General features: G+C 40.6%; 1 protein-coding gene across 1 annotated transcript in view; it reads right to left on the bottom strand.

Moving 5' to 3' along the window:
• NEB (nebulin) overlaps window positions 1-17346 on the bottom strand; it is a 274918-nt gene that overhangs the window by 230271 nt on the left and 27301 nt on the right. Inside the window, exons 4-5 of the mRNA XM_060016820.1 lie at window positions 8420-8532; window positions 3047-3188 (exon numbers count right to left, since the gene is read on the bottom strand). The gene's annotated coding sequence lies outside the window, so the exon portion shown is untranslated. The remainder of the gene's footprint in view (window positions 1-3046; window positions 3189-8419; window positions 8533-17346) is intronic.

The following is a 17346-nucleotide window of genomic DNA, read 5'->3' as shown; positions in this document are numbered from 1 at the left end:
GTAAATTGAATTTGAAATGCCACTTTTAGCACTTGTTGAATTAACATGGATGTCTGTTTCTAGTCTCTTGTGTTTTTTCTTGTTTTGTTCTCCTTTTACTTTCTGGGTTTTTGTTTTTGTTTTTTACTTTAATTTTGTTTCTGTTGTGAAGTATAATATATGGAAAACTGTATAAAGCTTATGTGTACAGTTTAGCAAATGGTGGTAAAGTGAGCATTTATATAACTATCACTCAGGTACAAAAAGGTCATTTCTGTCGTGACCTTGAGAGTAAAAATGTCCTTGCTTTTATTTTTAGTTTTGCCACCTCTGTATGCACTCCTAAACAATATAGTTTAGTTTTGTCTGTTTTTAAATTTTATATAATGGATTCATGCTGTATGTAATTTTTATAACTTAACTTTTCACTTAATGTCATTACTTTTATTATTGTATATTATCATATAATAATGTTTATTATTGTGTAATAATTTAATTATTGTACAATATGACAATACTTCTATTTATCCATTCTGCTGGTGAGGAGGAACTGAGTATATCCAGCTTTTGTCAGTTAAGAGCAAAGTTGAAATGAACATTGTTGCATGTGTATTCTGGTACTCACAGACAATTAACTGACCAGAGTATGTAAGTAGGCAGGTAAATTATAGGTCGAGGAGTATGCTTATCTTCAACTTTATTAAATAATGCTACCTGTTTTCCAATGTTGGTACCAATTTACATTCTTATCATGTAAATTGATAAGAATTTTTTACATTCTTTACATGTATGCTCTTAACCTGGCCACCACTTAAGATTAAGCTTTCTAAATTTCATCTGTCTGATGGGTGTGAAATAATGTAATCTTGTGGTTTTAATTTGCATTTCCATGACACTAGTAAAGTTGAACTCTTTTTCCTATGTGTATTAGACATTTGGATGTTTTGTTGTTTTTTGAGAAGTGTCTGTTTAATTCTCTTGCCCATTTTTCTGTTGAGTTCTTGGCCCCCTGATCATTGATCTATAGTATCCTATAAAGGATACTAATCCTTTGATGGTTATATATGTTGTAAATATTTTCCTCTCTCTGTGGTTCTTTTCATTAGTTTCACACTGACATTTGATGAACAGGAGTTCTTAATTTTCATGTAGTCGACCTCATCAATTTTCTCCTTTGTGACTAGCGCAGACATGTGGACACGGAGGGGGAAGGGGAGGGTGGAATGAATTGGGAGATTAGGTCTGACATAAATACACTACCATGTGTAAAGTAGATAGCTAGTGCGAACCTGCTGTATAGCACAGGGAGCTCAGCTTGGTGCTCTGTGATGACCTAGATGGGGGGGGGGGTAGGTCTAAGAGGGAGGGGATATAGGTATACATAGAGCTGATTCACTTCATTGTACAGCAGAAACTAACACAACATTGTAAAGCAGTTATACTCCAATTAAAAAAAAAAAATTCTTCCCTAAGATCATGAAGATGTGTTCCTGTATACTTTCCTAAATACTAGGAGTCTTACCTTTCATATTTGTGTTTAACCTATCTGGAAATTTTTTTTTATATAATGAACAAGAGATCTAACTTTATTTTTTGCATATGGATAGCCAATTATGCCAGTACCTTTTATTAAAAATTCCATTGTTTCCCCACTGATGAAATTCCTCCTCTGGTATCAATCTTATCCATACATGTATGAGTTCTTTCTGGACTCCCTATTCTATCCACTGGTCTACAATATCACACTGTTGTAATTCTGTAGCTTTATGATCTGCCTTGATGTCTGGAAGAGCAAGTCCTCCCACCATATTACCTGTAAGAGAGTTTTGGCTCTACCTGTCTTGGATATTCTACATAAATTTTAGAAGTGGCTTATCAATTTCCCTAAAAAGTGTTCATTCAATTAATCTATTTGACTCTTCCTAAATCAGTATCACACTGTTTTAGTTATTGTACCTCTTTTGTATGTTTTGATATCTGTAGGGCAAGCTTCCTTCATTCTTCTAAAATTCATTTAGATATTCTTATACTTTTGTTCTTTTAGAAGTACTGAGAATTAGTTTATCAAGTTCCATGAAAATTATCTTTGGATTCTTTTTTAATAATTGCATTGAATTTGTAGATTTATTTTGCAAGAATTGATACTTGATAATGTAATCTTCCCATCCAGATTCTTTTTTACATCCATTACTAAAGTTTTATGGTTTTTGTTATATAGGTCTTGCACATTAATAGTATAAGTGTATTTCTAGGTATATTAAAGCACTTATTTTCACTGTAAATTAGATTTTGTATAGACTTTCTAGTAGATACTATGTATCAAGTTCTTTTTATTCCTGTTATTGATTTGTCATTTGTTACTATTAATAACTTTTTCATAAAATTTATTAGGATTTTGAGAAAGGTGGAAATAAATGTGTGTGCTCAGTCAGCTATCTTGAATCCGAAGCACGGACACAGCATTTTTGAGTGAATTTTGGATACAACTTTAAGATCCAGAAATGACAGGGGGAAGAGCATTCCAGGATTAGTAGATAGTATGAGCAATCACATAGGGGTGGGAAAGTGTGTGGCATGTTTGAGGAATGAAGATTAATCTGGTTTAGGTCAAGTAAAGTATATGTAGAGAAGTAATGGAAGACTCTAAAGTAGAAGTTATGCTGTGGAGGACCCTGAATGCCGAGCTAAGCAGTGGAAAATGGCATGTTCTGACATTGCCATATGGCTGTTCTCTTCTACATAGTGTAGAGCTTTAGCTACTGTCTCTTTAGTGTAGAGACAGTAGCTAAACAAATATACATCAGAAATACATTATACAGTATACAGTTAAATACATTCAACTGTGAAACATGCAGATACAATAACATAGCAGGATATGTAGGTATGAATAAGAGATTTCTCAAATTATCAAAACTCCCAGGTGTTATTTGCTTTCCAAAATCCATGTCAGACATACTAAATTTCAGCAATATGCCTACTCACCCTTCTAAATGCTCCTACCTCCTCCTACTGATGCTCCCTACAATGAAAAACACATAAACATGGAAGAGGGAGCTTTTAAACTTACCTTCTGATCCATTTCTAGGTTCTCTTTCTCCTGTCCCTGCTTCCTTGGAGGTCTTGGACATAGGTTTATCTTCTAAGTGAGTTCTTCATGAAGTTTCCTGGTTTTGAGAGTCCTGACTTTGAAGCAGCGAGTCTCTGGATCTCTGTATTGCAATGAGAACAGCCAAGGGCTTTCATTGTTTTGCTTCTGTTTTCCCTCTCCACAGCCTAGCCCAAAATTGTCCTTTCAACCCACTACCCATAGATATTCAATTGTTATGCAGTAAATTATCAGAATTTACAACAATTTACTGTCCATTGCCAACCAAACTTCGCAAATGAATGGGTCTCAAAAAATGTCAGTGTTAAATTGCTGATTCCTAAAGAATTTCCAACATGAGATATAAAGATAAGATAGCAAAGCTGGCTTTCTTGTGTGGCTTTGAACTTACTCCATAGTCAGTACCTCCAACTCTTGCCCTCACACACAAATATACGTGTGTATGTGTGTGTGCATCTTTGCATGCATATATGTGTATGTATGTGTATATGAATTTCTTTCCAGGAAAATGACTTCCCAAATACTAGTTTGAATATATGTCATTACGTTGTTGTTAAAAATAAGGTCTAGAGTTCAAAAATTATTCATTACATGTATTTGTGTATACATGTATATGTAAGTATGAACAGAGAGGCAGCCATAGAATTTACAACATAAAAGGTACATCTAGCTTAGATGACAATTTTTTAAATTGAATATACATTTCCATGTCCATTAGTGATTGTATGAGCTGGTCTTAGGGGAGGAAGCTGCTGTATCACTTTCTAGTTAGCAAGAAAAGGCTACGTGAAGGAGGTGGCATTTTATGAGGTCCTGTATATGCCAAACCAACCTACCTAAGCCATCCTTTGAGAGTGATTTATTAAATAGTTCTTTAAAAAAAAAAAAAAAAGGTTAACTAGTTCTTAACGCTCTTTGTGAGGTAATGAGCAGTCTGGGAATGCCTAAATCACTTGACAGAGTTTGAACTAATATCTAACTCACCTTTCCATCACTGTCAGCGGGACCAGAACAGTTTGTTTTTTAAGAAGGAAAGTGGAGAGAGTTTATCAGCAATGTTTTCTTGGTTAGTCACATACCACTGGAAGTTGGAATGTTTGACAATATAGCAATATATGGGCAGGTAAACAGTGGACAATAATTGTCCCATTGATTCTCAAGTGCAGTGTAGCCCCAGGAAGACCCTGAAATGTAGGTCTATTCTTGAAATCCAGTTCAGCATGGTATGGGCAGTCTAGCTGACCTATTGAACACAGGTGGTCTGGAGGTCACTGAAAAACTGGGTCAATTCTATCTTCTCCAGTGACTCAAGATATGCTTTAGGGAGGGCCAAGGTGGCATTGCAGATCCTGAATTAAACAGATAATCTCAGATCCAAACTGTGCCTAAATAGGGCACCCTGGAATTATTATTTCAGTAGACAGCTGCCTAGAGTGGGCATGCCTGGTGCTTGGTTACCCCTGAGATTAGTTTGGGTTTTTTTAAAATAAATTTATTTACTTTTGGCTGCAATGGATCTTCGTTGCTGCACGCGGGCTTTCTCTGGTTGCAGCGAGCGGGTCTCTACTCTTCAGAGTGGTGTGTGGGCTTCTCATTGCAGTGGCTTCTCTTGCTGCGGAGCATGGGCTCTAGGCGTGCCAGCTTCAGAAGTGTGGCACACAGGCTCAGTAGCACAGGCTCAGTAGTTGTGGCGCATGGGCTTAGTTGCTCCGCAGCATGTGGGATCTTCCCTGAGCAGGGCTTGAACCTGTGTCCCCTGCACTGGCAGGCAGATTCCTTTTTTTTTTGAATTTTATTTTATTTATTTTTTATACAGCACGTTCTTATTAGTTATCTATTTTATACACATCAGTGTGTACATGTCAATCCCAATCTCCCAATTCATCCCACCACCACCACCCCCGCCACTTTCTCCCCTTGGTGTCCATACGTTTGTTCTCTACATCTGTGTCTCTATTTCTGCCCTGCAAACCAGTTCATCTGTACCATTTTTCTAGGTTCCACATATATGTGTTAATATACGATATTTGTTTTTCTCTTTCTGACTTAACTTCACTTTGTATGACAGTCTCTAGATACATCCACATCTCTACAAATGACCCAATTTCATTCCTTTCTATGGCTGACTGATATTCCACTGTGTATATGTACCACATCTTCTTTATCCATTTGTCTGTCAATGGGCATTTAGGTTGCTTCCATGACCTGGCTATTGTAAACAGTGCTGCAATGAACATTGGGGTGCATGTGTCTTTTTGAATTATGGTTTTCTCAGGGTATATGCCCAGTAGTGGGATTGCTGGGTCATATGGTAGTTCTATTTTTAGTTTTTTAAGGAACATCCATACTCTTCTCCATAGTGGCTGTATCAGTTTACATTCCCACCAACAGTGCAAGAGGGTTCCCTTTTCTCTACACCCTCTCCAGCATTTGTTGTTTGTAGATTTTCTGATGATACCCATTCTATCTGGTGTGAGGTGTTACCTCATTGTAGTTTTTTTTTTTAAATAAATAAATTTATTTATTTATTTATTTTTGGCTGTGTTGGGTCTTTGCTGCCGTGTGCAGGCTTTCTCTAGTTGCGGTGAGCGGGGGCTACTCTTCATTGCAGTACGCAGGCCTCTCATTGTTGTGGCTTCTCTTGTTGTGGAGCACAGGCTCTAGGCGTGCAGGCTTAAGTAGCTGTGGCTTGCGGGCTCTAGAGCTCAGGCTTAGTAGTTGTGGAGCACGAGCTTAGTTGCTCCGTGGCATGTGGGATCCTCGCCGGCCAGGGCTCGAACCTGTGTCCCCTGCATTGGCAGGCAGCTTCTTAACCACTGCGCCACCAGGGAAGCCCCTCATTGTAGTTTTGATTTGCATTTCTCTAATAATTAGTGATGTTGAGCAGCTTTTCATGTGCTTCTTGGCCATCTGTATATCTTCTTTGGAGAAATATCTATTTAGGTCTTCTGCCCATTTTTGGACTGGGTTGTTTGTTTAATATTGAGCTGCATGAGCTGTTTATATAGTTTGGAGATTAATCCTTTGTCAGTTGCTTCATTTGCAAATATTTTCTCCCATTCTGAGGGTTGTCTTTTCGTCTTGTTTGTAGTTACCTTTGCTTTTATGTTTCATTAGGTCCCATTTGTTGATTTTTATTTTTATTTCTATTACTCTAGGAGGTGGATCAAAAAAGATCTTGCTGTGATTTATGTCAAAGAGTGTTCTTCCTATGTTTTCCTCTAAGAGGAAGTGTTCTAATTTCATTCTTTTACATGTAGCTGTCCAGTTTTCCCAGCACCACTTATTGCAGAGATTGTATTTTCTCCATTGTATATCCTTGCCTCCTTTGTCATAGATTAGTTGACCATAGGTGCGCAGGTTTATCTCTGGGATTTCTATCCTGTTCCATTGACCTATATTTCTGTTTTTGTGCCAGTACCATATTGTTCTTTTTTTTAAATTATTTAATTTATTTTTTATTTATTTTTGGCTGCATTGGGTCTTCGTTGCTGTGCGTGGGCTTTCTCTAGTTGTGGCGAGCAGGAGCTGCTCTTTGTTGCAGTGCACGGGCTTCTTATTGCAGTGGCTTCTCTTGTTGCAGAGCACAGGCTCAGTAGTTGTGGCACATGGGCTCAGTAGTTGTGGCTCATGGGTTCTAGAGTGCAGGCTCAGTAGTTGTGGCATACGGGCTTAGATGCTCCATGGCATGTGGGATCTTCCCGAACCAGGGATTGATTTGTGTCTCCTGCATTAGGCGGGTGGATTCTTAACCACTGTGCCACAGGGAAGTCCCATATGTCTTGATTACTGTAGCTTTGTAGTATAGTCTGAAGTCAGGGAGTCTAATTCCTCCAGCTCCTTTTTTTTCCCTCAAGACTTCTTTGGCTATTCGGGGTCTTTTTTGTCTCCATACAAATTTTAAGATTTTTGTTCTAGTTCTGTAAAAAATGCCAGTGGTAATTTGATAGGGATTCCATTGAATCTGTAGATTGCTTTGTGTAGTATAGTCATTTTGACAACATTGATTCTTCCAATCCAAGAACATGGTATATCTCTCCATCCATTTGTGTCACCTTTGATTTCTTTCATCAGTGTCTTATAGTTTTCTGAGTACAGGTCTTTTACCTCCCTAGGTAGGTTTATTCCTAGGTATTTTATTCTTTTTGTTGCAATGGTGAATGGGATTGTTTCCTTAATTTCTCTTTCTGATCTTTCAATGTTAGTGTATAGGAATGCAAGAGATTTCTGTGCATTAATTTTGTATCCTGCAACTTTACCAAATTCATTGATTAGCTCTAGTAGTTTTCTGGTGGCATCTTTAGGATTCTCTATGTATAGTATCATGTCATCTGCAAACAGTGACAGTTTTACTTCTTTTGTTAGGTGGATTCTGAACCACTGCACCAGCAGGGAAGTCCCCTGAGATTAGTTTTTTCCAAAATAGAAGCTTGTCCCATAAAACTTCTCTGTGGTTTCCTTTCCTCAAAAGTAAACAAGGGAATTGTGACTGGCCTTTCCCAGTAGGAGTTCTTGAGAATCATTAGTCTTATAAGTTGGTCCATGAGAAGAGGGTTCCATTGTCAAGAAGTGTGGGAAGTGCTGAGCATTCTAACCCGTCTATGAGATTTGCAGGCACATTCAATTGTAATGGCCCCAAGAAACAGAGCCTCGAAGGAAGAGAAATCTACTGGCTTCTTTGGTTTCTCCTTGCATGTCTGAAAAGTATTCAACCATAGTACAATATATTTAAGTTAATTTTGTCCCACAGAATATACTTTGTGAATCCCGACGTTAACATTTATCCAGTGTGGCAATTCCAGACCTGCCTTGGTGTAAACAAACCCTGAGGACTGGCACAGAAAAAAAACTGGCACCCAAGGCTGGGAAGAGAGAGTCAGTTTACCAACCTTCCATCTCTGACCTGCATGTCATTTAATTGACAACTAAATGTCTTACCCTAGGAAATCCTTCCCTTGCTTTGGGACTCATTTTCCTTATCTGTAAAATGAGCAAGCTGTATGACCCTTTCGGCTCTGCATTGCATGAAATATCTTCCTATGTGTGGGTTCACTTTAGAACTTGACCTCACCACTGCCCCTTGGGCTGCTGAGTGACAGACACCACAGCTAATCTTCCATAAATAGATGTTCCATATCCTGGGTCTCAGGATGAATTTATAGCTGAAGATTGACACATAGTAACTTTCAAACAAGACCAATCTGATCTCCAAAAGAAAACATTTTACACTATTTAAAAACCATTATATTACACTATAAAGCAATGACATATTTTTAATTTAATAAGTATGAATGACAGTCCTGATTTTTATTTAAAAATAAGTTTAAAACTTACCAAGCAATTTCTCTGGACAGGTCAACACCCAAGAGGCATCTCAATGCAGCTTAGAGTCATCCCAGGGGCCATTGGGGTTAATAATGACTTTTTACCTAAAAAATTTCTGTGTCCTTTTTTTTTTATGAAACCAATAAAAGACATTTCAATGTGATTAGTACATTTCTTGATTGGTTACAGGTGTGCCTTATTTGACCACCCCAGGAGCTTAACAGGGAGCAGAACCACTTCGTTTCTCTGTTATTTTGCTTAATTCTGAACGATGACAAAAGGGTCTAAACACCAGCTGATCTAAAAATGAACCTAAGGCTGCAGAGACTGAGAAGGACCAAAAGTAAAAATGCAAATCTAATTTAGATGCCAATGAAAATATGGCTTTCAGGGAAGAACATTTAAAGAAATACCTAAGTCATGGTATTTTCAGGGAGAAAAAGTAATAAGAAGAAACTATGAGATAATAAGCTAGCAATGTGTTAATCTCGAGTAACCAAAACAAAATTCAAACCCCATTAGCAGTTTGGAACTGACTTCTGCTTCTTGAAATAAGAAAAGAATAGTTCTACAGATAAGGAGTACGTAAAGAATAGTCCTACATGTAGGGAATAGGTAGAGAATATTAACTCTAAAATGTGCTATTCCCAGAGGCTAAATACCTGCCATCCTTAGCCAGCCAAAGGAATCCTTCCTCCTACCTCAGCTCAATTCACCTCCCTGACTTTCTCTTTCCCCAGATGCACAAAATGAAAATAAACACTGAATTACAAGGCTGACTGTTGCTTTGCCACGCTGCCTAAAGGCCCAGACTGGGAGACTTATCAGAGACCAGTTTTGGCATTCAGCTCAAGATTACCCCCAGGTGGCGTTTTATCAATGTACAGTCTGTCCCTTGCCCCTTTGGACATATTCCACCACTTCTAAAGCCAAATCTGCATCTCTGTCCCTCAGGCTCTTTTCCTCAGCACTAAGGGAAGTTGTCCTGCCCAGCAAGCTGCAGACCAGAAGTGCCAAGGAATTAACACACTACCCCAAGTCACCAGCTACCACACTCAATAGTGCCTGTCAGGAGTTTTTGTATAAATACCCCATCTCCCTCCCACCTTGGGAGGAATAATTTTGAGGCGTGTGCTTTGCACTGATCCCAGTTTCCCTGAGGCTTAATAGTTCTGTCTTCCCTTCCCTGTATAACATGCCTTTCTTTACTGGAGTTGCTTGTGCTTCTTAAATAAAGTACTTTCACTTAAATCCATCTTCAGCGTCTGCACCTGGGAAAACCCACACTAAGACTCGTTATATCCGATGGCCATTTCACAATGAGGAAGGGAAGTTCTCAAAAACAGGTTATACTGCAAAGGGGCATAGTTGTCAAGGCAAATCTCACCTCCAACATGCTGAAGCTCTCCAAAGGCCACTCCAGTGAGTAAGTCATGATGGCCTTGCCTATGCCTTTGAGCCCCCCTAAAATGCTCTCCTCTATCTTCTCAGCCAATTTGTGTCTAAATCCTTCCTAGAAGCTACATCAAAATGTAACTATACCATTCTCTAGGAGAGTTCCCAAAGTATGGTCCCAGGGCCAGCAGCATTAGGACCACCTGGGAACTTGCTAAAAATGCAAATCTTGGGCCCCTACTCCAGCCTATTGAATTAGATTCTCTTGGGTAGGGGCCCAGCATCCTTATTTTAACAAGCCCTCCAAGTGATTCTGATGCACGATGAAATGTGAGAACTACTGTTCTAGGAAGCATTTCCTGTCACCCACAATCTGACTGTAAAAACCTCCAACTCCAGTTCTTACCCTCTTCCACATTTATTCACACTCTCAGCGCCACCTCGTAAATCTCTCTCATGATGACCTCTTTTCTCCTTCTCCATCGCCACTGCTTTAATTCAGGCCGGTCCATAGGTCTCACCTGAATTATCAATGCAGTGTCCCAGCTGGTCTCCCTGAATCCGTGCCTCCCATCTAGTCTCCATCAGCCCTGGTGCGTGTGTGTCTAAAATGCAAATGTGTTGTGTCCCTCTAGTGCTTCAAATGCTTCCACTGCGGTCTGTCATCTAAAGGTAAGTTTAAGGTCCTTCGGCTCTTCATGGAAGGCCATTTGTGCTTTGTCTCCTGCCTAACTTTTCCTGGACTTCAGACACACCAAAGTACCTACAGCGCACCTCCCCTTTCACTTCCTCAGGTAGTGCCTGAACCATCTCTATCACAGCTACATTCCTTAGGGTCTTAAAAACCCCACAGGTGCCCTCCTTAAACAAGCCATAGCCATGTAAAAAACAACCCTTCAAGACAATATCAAATTTTGGAGGGGATCAGTAGCCTAAAGCAACTCAGGCTGCGGGGGTGAAGAGAAAAGGAGGACGGAGAGGCCAAAGCTAGATTTTTCTCTACTTTTTCAGTTTTCCTCTGGGTAGGTCTTACCCCTCAGGGCCCAGTCAAGCCACTTGTTTTCCAGCCCATTCTGCATTCACTATCTTTGGCTCTAGGACTTATTTTGTCCCTAAACTCTTTGAGATGAATTCCTCCTCCGTAAACTAGAGATAAATGCTTGCCTTGTGTATCACATGGGGCTGGATGAGGCTCAAATGAGAAAACATTTATAACAAGCTTTGAAAGCTCTGAGGTATAGATACAAGACAAAAGTAAGGTATTGCTGTTAAATAACTGAAACAATTACACTAGCCAACATTTAGTGAGCACTAATTATTTGCCAGGCCTAATCTGACTGTAAAATGCATCATTTTATTTAATCCTTTTAAAGCTCCAAGAGTAAAATACTATGATAATCCCATTTCACATAAGAGGAAACTTAAGAGGCAGCAGAAATTGCAAACAGCCTGCCCAACATTACTTAGAAGTAATGGAGCCAGGATTCAAACCCAGGTAGTGTCACTCCAGAGCCCAATTTCTTAACCCCTGTGTGCTACTGCCTCACGAGCATGTCTGTGACTGTGGGGATGTGACATTATCCAAAGGGCCTGACATATTCTAGGGTAGGCCAGTTGAGCTCACTGTACAGGGGTCAATCTATTGCTCTATCGTCCGTCCATCCATCTACCTGCTCACTGGTCATCCATTCATTGTCCTCCATTGGTGGCCAGAGCGGTGAAGAGTCTTGTCTCTGAGGTTGGAGCACCTGAGTGCAAGGATACTAACAGTGTGACCTTGAGCAAATAACCTACCTGCTTTGTACCTTGGGTTCCTTTCCTGTAAAATGAGGAAGACATCTGTATTGGCCTCATAAAATTTTCTGCAGATTGAGAGAATTTCTGTAAAAAGGTGAGCACAGTGCCTAATACGTGGTGAGTGTTCAATAAATGTTGGTTCTTATTATTATCATTTCTCTGGGGGCAGTAGCAATGTGGTGAGGTAAAGCAATATTCTCTACCAAACTGTGAAGAATATATTACAGGAGCCATCACAATGTCTCTGGAGAATGCTTGCCGCACTTAGAAAACTGTCTTGAGCCCTTGAGCTGTCTTTGGGTCATCCGACAAGAGCAAACAGGCTCCAGACCTGGGGTCAACACAGTGTTGAACGCGGAGCTCACTGCTGCAAATAGCAGCCACCTGTGGGCTGGACAGAATGTGTCCACCCTCTGGCAAGGAGTCAGGGGCATGAGGGTGTGAGGAAAACTAAGCCAGAGCAAAGGCAGTGTGTGTGGGCTCAGTGGGCAGAAGGGAAGGAACTAAGCACATTTCAATCAAAAATGGCTTCTTTTCAAGGGGGGGTTGTGCTATCTGTGAGGCCCAGCCTCATTTTCACAAAGGGCCTCAAGAGGAGGCCTCTGAAGTTAAGTCTAGTGAGGTTACACAATAGCTGACCAAGATAAACTGACAGGATTAAAATAAGTTGCCGTTCATCAGGGAACTTAAAACTTGGTTCCCACTTCCTAGAGTACACTGTAAATTAAGATTTTTAAGTAAGTTCTGCAATTTTCTCATGAATAACATAATTATATTGCGCTCTGTTTTTGTTTTAGAAGTTAATTTGTTGATTGAAAACATTTAAGTATCCCATAATATTTATAATCTTGCAATCCTGATACAAAATTTTTTCAAGAGTTGTTTTTTAATAGATTATGAGTCTCCAAAGAGAAAGTGGAACAGGCCAGGCACTGAGTCTCCTGAAGCTTTACATTAACTTTTACAAAATGAACATCAGGATGTGATGGGTGGAATTGTATCCCCCCAACCCTTGCCCCAAAAAGGTACGTTGAAGTTCTAAATCCCCAGGATCTGAGAATGTGACCTCATGTGGAAATAGTATTGTTGAAGATGTAATTAGTGAAGATGAGGTCATACTGGAGTAGCATAGGCCCTTAAAGAGTATGACTGGTGTCTTCACAAAGAGACGAGAAGCACAGAGGAGACTGTCATGTGCAGAGACAGAGAGACACAAAGGAGAAGATGGCCACATGAAGATGGAGGCAGGGATTGGAGTGATGCATCTACAAGCCAAGGAACCAAGGATAACCTGCAAACACCAGCAGCAAGAAGAGGCAAGACTGGATTCTCTCCTATAGCTTTCAGAGGGAGCATGGTCCTGCCAACACCTTGATTTCAGACTTCCAGCCTCCAGAACAGTAAGACAGTAAATTTCTATTATTTCAAGCCACCCAGTTTGTGGTACTTTGTTACAACAGCTCTAGGAAACTATTACACAAGGTTACATCTTCCCTCTATTTTCACAGCCTCTGTTAGATGGTCCAGGCATCTGTTAGAACAGGATCCCACGTGTTGCCTTATGTTTGTCTTCTCTTATTGGGCTATAAGCAGGAGTGGTGGTGTTTATTCATCTATAACATAATAGTATAATAGTATATATATATTATATATAGCATAATATAGCATATATAGTATAATATAGCACATAATAGTTGCTCAATAAATGCACGTTTGACTGAACGAATGAATCTCAAAGAACCTCTGGGATTCACCTTGGCTGCTGGTCCACCTTCAGCCTCCAGCCCTTGAATACTGAACTATTTTCCAACTTAATAGGTATACAAAGGTGCTAGGTGTGAGAAACCAGGGCAGCAGCAAATGGCCCTGGAGGACATTGTGGGATCTGAGACACTGAGTTGGTCACACAGCCTTGACCTCAGATCTGCCCCTTACCTCTGAGTAGCCTTCAGTCACACACTTTTGGGTCTTTTAAAAAGTAAGTTTATTGCCTTACTGATTTGCCTGGGAAACAACTCCTTGAAACTAAAAATGAGTATCACTTCAATGTCCAGTGTACATGTGGGAGATATTAGCTGTAATTCAGTGTTTCTCCTTCTCCATATATAATGCACACACATGTGAACACACACACATACACAAGTACATGTGTATGTAGGTGTGTGTATAAATTTCTGATGTTGGTGTCAATAGTCTTTGACACCAATGACTTTTACAATTAGGCTACTGTAATGATTACTACACAACCATTGGTTGAAAATAATCATGTTATCATTAAACATGTCAGTTCTAGAAAGATGAAATACATAACAAAAGGAAAAGAAATGGTAAAACAAAAATCAATTCATTAAAGGTTATGTGTTTTCAGAAGTATTGGACATTTTAAATTCTTCAAAATGTATAACTTCAAAGATACCCAATTTATACCTCACTAGAAAAAGTTGTATTTTGTTATTTACCCCTAGATGCAAACTGAGTTATTTCTAACAGAACCATCATGACTTGAACACTGGAACCATCCAGTCAACCTCAATAGTTGCCCAGAAGTTCAGATGGAAAAGAGAACGGCTATGTGCTTACCATCTGTTTCCCATATGCCTGAGAAAAGATCCAGAAAAATCCAAATTCTCAGGGCAACTGGCCTTCAAATCAGTCACCAGAGAGAGAAATGCTTCCTGCCGCTGGCTAAGCTGACCACACTGCAGTAAATACACCTCGTGTTCAATGGTCAGAATCTTGATTGTCTTGTACAGTGGTATAAACAGTATCAGAAAACCGAGAGAACTCTGACCCATCTAGGTGCACACCTACCCACACAGGTGTTTTAGATGTGACACTTGATTACCACGGGCCTTCCTTTCTCTGAATGGACACTCTGGCCTGTCTACCTGCCAAGCAGTGTGAATTTCAATAGTTTGCCAGAGGGTTAAAGAGACTGTGGCTTTTAAACTGAGATATGTTAAATACTTTAAAAACAGTTTTTGTTTGTGTTTTGTTTTGTTTTTTTAATCTTTTGGCCATGCCACCCAGCCTGTTGGATCTTATTCCCCCACCAGGGATCGAACCCATGTCCCCTGCATTAGAAGCTCGGAGTCTTAACAACTGGACAGCCAGGGAAGTCCCTGAAAATCAGCTATTGTTATAGACCTGAGAACACTTTTTTTTTTTTTTTAACATTTAAAAATACTCTACCAGACCGTGGTCTTTTGACCATGGTCTTTGGGGCCCTGGGTGGCTGGAAGGAGTTTTCTTGGGGTTACCCTAGGAATAGCTGATAGTAGAATTTCTCCATTTTCCCCCCTCCTTTACATATTGGAATTTTGCTCCTGATAAACAAGGCAGAATTTGGTTTTTCATTTTAATGCATTATAGTAGCTACTCAGTAAATATTTATTGAATGTTCCAATAGATTCAAAATATATGTGCTTAGTGAATTTTGGATTAACAGATGCTAAATGATGTCACTGCTTATGAATGCAAGCCAGACTAAAAAGACCTAGTCAACAAAAGCTGTAGGAATGACACACGGGTGACAACTTTCCTCTTGGTACTGCCTTATGGGTATTTCATGCAGCATGGGCTAGTCCTCTTGGGGAAGAGAGGAAACTCAGAGGTGGTGAGGTCCTTTCATGACTTTTAACAGCTTCATGTAAACAGAGAAACCAAGCTAAAAGGCAATCAAACTCCTCAATCTAATGTGGCTGAAACCACAGAGGACCCTGAGGCTGTTTGGGAGATATGAGGACCCCAAAGAGATCTGGGTCAATACACAGCTCCTATCAACGCTAGCTCAGTAGATTCCCTCTCTTTAAAGAATTTATTTATTTATTTATTTTTTAATTAATTGGATCCCTCTTTGAGATCCACCCTCAGCAATGCCCAGAGGCCAGATGCGTTCTGGATGGCATCTCCCTTTTGTGCTAGCAGGACAACAGGAAGGCATGCCAACCCGAGCCCTAGTGAAAGCCTTCAAGGCTGAGGTCCTGAACGTTTCCTCTGTTTGTTGGCCACATAGGTTCCTGAACTTGCCACCATGCCTGTTTTACAATTTTCAAAAATCAAAATATGTAGCACTGGGCTTCCCTGGTGGCGCAGTGGTTGAGAGTCCGCCTGCCAATGCAGGGGATATGGGTTCGTGCCCCGGTCCAGGAGGATCCCACATGCTGTGGAGCAGCTGGGCTCGTGAGCCATGGCCGCTGGGCCTGTGCGTCCGGAGCCTGTTGCTCCGCAACGGGAGAGGTCACAGCAGTGGGAGGCCCACATACCGCAAAAAAAAAAAAAAAAATGTAGCACTTTTATTAGAGCTATTCTTAACATGCGAATGTATACACATGTACACACACACACACACACACACACACACACACACACAAGCAGGGCATATAATTAGTGCAGATGATATACATAGGCTCATGAATGAAGCTTGTGCTGGAGACATTGCTGGACCAGCAAGTATGACTCTGCCCCACCAAAGCATTCATCCAGTGAATATTTATTGAGTGCCAATTAATGTGCTAGGTATTGTGATGTGGATATGGTGATGACTGAAAAGGACAAAGTCTCTATCCTCCTGAATTTACATACCAGTGAGGAAGACAGATAGTATACAGGGGGACAGATCAAAGTTCTAAGAGTAGAGGGAAGGGCGGCAAGGCAAGCTTGTCAGGAGAGCCACGGAAGCTCTGTGATACGGTGAAGCTGGAGCACAGGCCTCAATGAAATGAGAGTGAGCCATGTGAGTGTCTGAGGGAGACCATTCTGGGCAGAAGAAACAGCAAATATAACGGCCCTGAGGGAGGGATATGCCTGACTTATTTAAGCAAAAGCCAAGCCAAGGAGGCTGGAAGGGATTGATGGAGGAGATTAGCAGGGAACCCTTCAGGAACACATCAGAGTCAGATCCCATCGGCCCTGATCATGCTTTTGGAAGGTTATGAGTCAGGGAGTGACAGCCACGTGCACTGTGGTGCACATCGATAATCCTGGAAAGGGTGTTAGTTCTGACGATTGGGTGTCTTGCACAGACTTTTGACAGGTGGCCAGAGGGCCACCATTCCTTGCAGAGGGTAAGTTCCAATCCCAGTCTCTTGGAGCTAATTCAGGAGTGGGCATCTTTCTGCCTACTGTTTCTCTCCTTCCTCCTTCTCCCCCCCACTCAGGAGCTGTCCCTCCTCAATAGACTTCTAGGAAAGGTAAACTGGGGAGAGGAGACAAAATGCAAAACACGAGTCTTTCAACTTGGTCCAAGTGTAGGTAAGGAAGGGCGAACCGACAGCTGATCTGAGGTCTGGGAAGTAGCTGATCCGTGTCCATCATTAGTATCTGCCCTTTTTGCTTTAGATTTGTGAATCCAGTCCCAGACTGGCTGTTTTTACTCATTTATCAGTTTATTTTATTCTGTTATTTCTTTTCTTTGTTGTAGAGGGCTTGAACTTGCCCCTCTGGAGAGTAGATGTCCACATGCATCGGCCCATGCAGCCACGCCCCCGGGAGACACTGAGGCCAGGAAAGGAATGGTTTTACCTCTTTGCTTCAAAAGGTTGTATTGAAATAAAGACCGAAGATAATATGGGAACAGCTTCTGCACAACACATAATTATTTGGCTTAGCAAATATTTTAAAAATAAGCTAGGAAAGTACAGGCACTGCCATTGACTGCCCCTGTGTTCTCACAGAGGAGAAAATACAAGGGAAAAGGGAAAGGTGGGATGTGATAGGGCTTCTCTCTTCATTCTAAATAGTGA

The sequence above is a fragment of the Delphinus delphis genome, chromosome 7, assembly GCF_949987515.2.
Source record: "Delphinus delphis chromosome 7, mDelDel1.2, whole genome shotgun sequence".
In the NCBI taxonomy this organism is placed as follows: Eukaryota; Metazoa; Chordata; class Mammalia; order Artiodactyla; family Delphinidae; genus Delphinus; species Delphinus delphis.
Note: the sequence above shows the minus strand (reverse complement) of the source record. Positions and strands in the feature narration are given on the sequence as shown.